This window comes from Solanum dulcamara, chromosome 10 (assembly GCF_947179165.1).
Source record: "Solanum dulcamara chromosome 10, daSolDulc1.2, whole genome shotgun sequence".
Taxonomy (NCBI): domain Eukaryota; kingdom Viridiplantae; phylum Streptophyta; class Magnoliopsida; order Solanales; family Solanaceae; genus Solanum; species Solanum dulcamara.
In genome coordinates, this window is record NC_077246.1 from 1,476,928 (window position 1) to 1,483,079 (window position 6,152).

Below are 6,152 nucleotides of genomic sequence, written 5' to 3' on the forward strand. Positions count from 1 at the left end.
GGAATTAGGCATTTTTGTTAGTTTTTCGTGTGTTAGCCCACGAATTTTTTAGGTTTCGTGGGTTCGGGTCGAAGTTTCTTAGATTCTTCAATAGAAGCATCCATAACGACCTGAAGAACGACTCCAGTAGCCCTGACAACGCTTTAAAGGAGTTTAGGAGCATTATATTAGCGAACTAATAGAAATTAGGCGATTTTGCCAGTTTTTCATGTGTGTTAGCCTAAGGATTTTTTAGATGTTAGGGGTCTGGGTCGAATTTTCTTGGATTCTTCCATAGTAGCATCCATAACGACGTAGAGAATGACTCCAATAGCTCTAGAGGCACTTTAGAGGGGTTTAGAAGTATTTTATTGGAGACGCAATAGGAATTAGGCGATTTTGCCATCTTTTTGTGTGTGTTAGCCCACAAAATTTTTAGGTTCCGGAGGTTCGTATTGTATTTTCTTACATTCTTCCATATGATCGTCTGTAACAACCTAGGGAATGACTCCAGTAGCCCCGGTGGCGCTTTAGTTGGGTTTAGGAACATTTTATTGGAATTACAATAGGATTTAGGTGATTTTGCAAGTTTTTGATGTGTGTTAGCCCACAGATTTTTAAGTGTCAAGGGTTTGGGTCAAATTTTCTTAGATTCATCATGGTAACATTCGTAACGATCCGAGAAATGACTCTAGTAGCCCCGATGGTGCTTTAAAGAGGTTTAGAAAAAATTTATTAGAGACACAACAGATATTAGATGATTTTGCCAGTTTTTCATTTGTGTTAGCCCACGAATGTTTTAGGTGCCGAGGCTACGGGTTGTATTTTCTTGGATTCATCCATATTAGCATCTATAACGACCTCGGTAATGACTTCAATAGCCCCAACAGTGCTTTAGAGGGGTTTAGGAGCATTTTATTAGCAACGCAATAGAAATTAGGCGATTTTGCAAGTTTTTCGTGTGTTAGCCCACGGAATTTTTAGGTGCCGGGGGTCAGGTTTTAATTTTCTTGGATTCTTCTGTAGTAGCGCCCATACCAACCTGAGGAATGACTCTAGTAGCCCTAAAAGCACTTTAGAGGGGTTTAGGAGTATTTTATTAGAGACGCAACAAGAATTAGGCAATTTTACCAGTTTATCTTATGTATTAGCCCACAAATTTTTAGGTGCCGGGGCTCCGGGTCAAATTTTCTTTCATTTTTCCATTATAGAGTCTATAACAACCTGGGAATGACTCCAGTATCTCCGGCGGTCCTTTAGAAGGGTTTAGGAGCATTTTATTGGCGACGCAATAGAAATTAGGCGAGTTTTCTAGTTTTTCGTGTGTGTTAGCCCATGGATTTTTTAGGTGTTGCAGGTCCGAGTCAATATTTCTTGGATTCTTCCATATTAGCATCCATAAAGAAATAGGGAACAACTCCAGTATCCCCAACGGCGCTTTAGAGGGGTTTAAGAGCATTTTATTGGTGACACAACACGAATTAGGCAATTTTGCCAGTTTTTCGTGTGTGTTAGTTCACAGATTTTTTAGGTGCCAGAGGTCGGGTCAAATTTTCTTAGATTCTTCTATAGTAGTATCTGTAAGGACCTAGGAAATGACTCCAGTAGCCCCAGCAGCGCTTTAGAGAGATTTAGAAGCATTTTATTAGCGATGCAATTGGAATTAGGTGATTTTGCCAGTTTTTCGTGTGTATTAGCCCACAGAATTTTTAGGTGTTGGGGGTTAGGGTTAAATTTTCTTATATTCTTCCATAGTAGCATCCGCAACGACCTAAGAACGACTTTAGTAGCCTCGACAGTGCTTTAGGAGCATTTTATTAGCGACCTAATAGGAATTAGGCAATTTTCCCCCTTTTTCGAGTGTATTAGCCCAAGGATTTTTTAGGTGCCATGGGTCCAGGTCGAATTTTCTTGGATTCTTTCATAGTAGCAACCATAAAGACCTAGGGAACGAATCTAGTAGATCCAGCGACGCTTTAGAGGTGTTTACGAGCATTTTATTGGTGATGCAATAGAAATTAGGCAATTTTGCTAATTTTTCGTGTGTGTTAGCCCATGGATTTTTTAGGTGTCGGGGGTCTGGTCAAATTTTCTTGGATTCATCCATAGTAATGTCTGTAACAACCCGAGGAGCGACTCCAGTAGCTGAGGTAGTGTTTCAGAGGGGTTTAGGAGAATTTTATGGGCGAAGCAATCAGAATTAGGCGGTTTTGCCAGCTTTTCATTTGTGTTAGCCCATGGATTTTTTACGTGCAAGTTGTAAGGGTCGAATTTTCTTGGATTCTTACATAGTAGAATCCGTAACAATCTGGGCAATGACTCCAGTAGCCCGGCGGTGATTTAGAGGGTTTAGGAGAATTTTATTGTCAACACAATAGAAATTAGGCAATTTTGCTAATTTTTCGTTTGTGTTATCCCACAGATTTTTTAGCTGCCGGTGTTCGGGTCAAATTTTCTTAGATTCTTCCATAAAAGTGTCTACAAGGACCTAGGAAATGACTTCAGTAGCCCCGGCGGTGCTTTAGAAGGTTTTAGGAGCATTTTATTAGCGACGCAACAAGAATTAGGCGATTTTGCTAGTTTTTCGTGTATGTTAGCCCACGGATTTTTTAGGTACCGGGGGTACAGGTCATATTTTCTTGGATTCTTCCATAGTAGAGTTAAAAATGAACTAGGGAATGACTCCAGTTGCCCCAGCGGCATTTTATTAGCGACGCAATAGGAATTAGGTGATTTTGTCAGTTTTTCGTGTGTTAGCCCACAGTATTTTTAGGTGCCAGGGGTCAGTGTCAAGTTTTTTTTGTATTCTTCTATAGTAGCATCCGTAATAACCTAGGAATGACTCTGGTAGCCCCGATGATGCTTTAAAGGGGTTTAGGAGCATTTTATTAGAGACGCAACAAGAATTAGGCGATTTTGTGATCTTTTCGTGTGTGTTAGCCCACAGATTTTTTATGGTGTTAGGGGTCTGGGTCGAATTTTCTTAGATTCTTCTATAATACGTTCATAACGACATGGGAATGACTCCAATAAGCCCGACGGTGCTTCAGTGGTTGAGGAACATTGTTGGCGACGCAATAAGAATTAAGTGATTTTGTTAATTTTTCGTGTGTTTTAGCCCACAGAAATTTTAGGTACCGTGAGTCTGTGTTGAATTTTGTTGAATTCTTCCATAGTATGTCTATAACGACCTAGGAATGACTCCAGTAGCCTAGCATCGCTTTAGAAGGGTTTAGGAACATTTTATTGGCGACGCAACAAAAATTAGGCAACTTTACCAGTTTTCATGTGTGTTATCCCATTGATTTTTTAGGTGCCGAGGGTCAGGTTTGAATTTTATTAGATTCTTCGATTATAGCATCCGTAACGACCTGGTGAACGACTCCAGTAGCCCCGGCGGCGCTTTAGAGGGCTTTACAGTATTTTATTAGCGATGCAATAGAAATTAGGCGATTTTCCAATTTTTCATGTGTGTTAGCCCATGGATCTTTTAGGTACCGGGGGTCCGGGTCGAATTTTCATGGATTCTTCCATTGTAGTGTCCATAACGACTTGGGGAACTACTTTAGTAGCCCCGGCGGTGCTTTAGAGGGCTTTAGAAGCATTTTATTAGTGATGCAATAGATATTAGGCGATTTTCCAATTTTTCGTGTGTGTTAGCCCATGGATCTTTTAGGTGTCGGGGGTCTGGGTCGAATTTTAATGGATTTTTCCATAGTAGTGTCCATAATGATCTGGGGAACGACTCCAGTAGCCCCGGCGGCGCTTTAAAGGGGTTTAAGAATATTTTATTGGCGACACAACTAGAAATAGGCAATTTTGCCAATTTTTCGTGTGTTAGCCCACAAATGTTTTAGGTGCCGGAGATTCGAGTTGAATTTTCCTAGATTATTCCATTGTAGCATCCGTAACGACCTAGGGAATGACTCTAGTAGCCTCGGCGATGCTTTAGATAGGTTTAGGAGGATTTTATTGGCGACGCAATTGTAATAGCTCCGGCGGTGCTTTAGAGGGGTTTAACAGCATGTTATTAGTGACGCACAAGGAATTAAGCGATTTTGCTAATTTTTTGGGTGTGTTAACCCATGGATTTTTTAGGTGCTGGGGGTCCGTGTCAAATTTTCTTGGATTCCTCTGTAGCAACATTCTTAACAACCTGGGGAACGACTCCAGTAGCCTCAGCGGCACTTTAGAGGGTTTTAAGAGCATTTTATTGGCAACGCAACAAGAATTAGGTGATTTTGCCAGTTTTTTGTATGTGTTAGCCATAGATTTTTTAGGTGTGGATCGATTATTAATTAAAATAATAACTCAAAAAATTTAATCGGTTTTTAAATGTCTAAAACCATAACCAAACCAAGTAAAATAATAATCACCGGTTTGGTTATTGTCGATTTGGTTCAATTTTTCAGTTTATGACTAGCCGGGACAACTCAAATATTCTCTCTCTATATTTTTTAAATTTCTTATGAAATTCTTTTTTCTACACGGTCCACAATAGCGAACTTTGCTGCATATTGATGGAAAGACATGCTGATGGCAAATCAGGTGGATCAAATTTGCAACGCAGTTTATATTTAAAAGAATAAGTCAAACAGAGGTTTCAAAATGCATACAACTTTGTCCATTAAAATGAAAAAATTACATATTTAACCTAAACTAACTAGAGAACACATAATATAATTAAAAGTACTTCGAGCATCCTAAATTAATAATTAAAAGGTATAAAATATATTCAATTATTTATGACAAGCTATTATTATACATATAAATAATTATAAATTTTATGTATATAATTTTTGGTTTGGTTCGGTTATTTATTCGGTTATTTTTTACTATAACCATAACCAAACCAAATGTCGGTTTTTTTATTCGGTTTGGTTAAATTTTCGGTTTGGTTTTGATTTTAACCAAAACTGTGAACAGCCCTAGTTTCGGGGGTTTGGATTGATTTTTCTTGAATTCTTCCATAGTAGTGTATATAACGATCTAGGGGATGACTCCAGTAGCCCCAGCGATGCTTTAGAGTGGTTTAGGAGCATTTTATTGGCGATGCAGTAAAAATTAGGCAATTTTTCCAATTTTTTGTGTGTTAGCCTACAGAATTTTTAGGTGTCGGGGGTCCGGATCAAAATTTCTTGTATTCTTCCAAAGTAGCGTCCATAACAACCTGGGAACGACTTCAGTAGCTCCGGCAACACTTTATATATGTTTAGAAGCATTTTATTTGAGATGCAACAGGAATTAGGCGATTTTGTTAGCTTTTCGTTTGTGTTAGCCTAGGAATTTTTTAGGTGCCGGGGGTATGGGTAGAATTTTCTTCGATTCTTTCATAATAGCGTCAATAGAGACCTAGGGAACAACTCCAGTAGCCCCGGCGATGCTATAGAGGAGTTTAAGAGCATTTTATTAGCGACGCAACAGGATTAGTTGATTTAGCCAATTTTTTGTGTGTGTTAGCCCACGGAATTTTTAGGTGCCGGGGGTCTGTGTTGAATTTTCATAAATTCTTCTATAGTAACATCCGTAACGAGCTGTGAATGACTCTAGTAGCCTCGGCGATGGTTTAGATGAGTTTAGGTGCATTTTATTGGCGACGCGATAGGATTTAAATGATTTTGCCGGTTTGTTTGTGTGTGTTAGCCCATTGATTTTTTAGGTTCTGGAGGTATGGGTCGAATTTTCTTCGTTTTTCTATATAAGAATCCGTAACGACCTAGGGAATGATTCCATTAGTCCTGATGGTGCTTTAGAGAGGTTTAGGAGCATTTTATTAGCGTAATTGGAATTAGGCGATTTTGCCAGTTTTTCGTGTGTGTTACCTCATTGATTTTTTAGGTGCAAGGAGTGAGGGTAAAATTTTCTTGGATTCTTCAATAGCATTCTTAATGACCTGGGGAACGACTTAAGAAGTCTCGGCGGTGCTTTAGAGGGGTTTAGGAGCATTTTATTAGCGACCTAATAAGAATTAGGTGATTTTTCCAGTTGTTCGTGTGTGTTAGCCCAAGGATTGTTTTAGGTGCCGGAGGTCCGAGTCGAATTTTTTTGGATTCTTCCACAGTAGAGTCCATAACGATCTAGGAAATGACTCTAGTAGCCCCGGCGGTACTTTAGAGGGGTTTAATAGCATTTTATTAGTGACGCACCAGGAATTGAGCTATTTTGCTAATTTT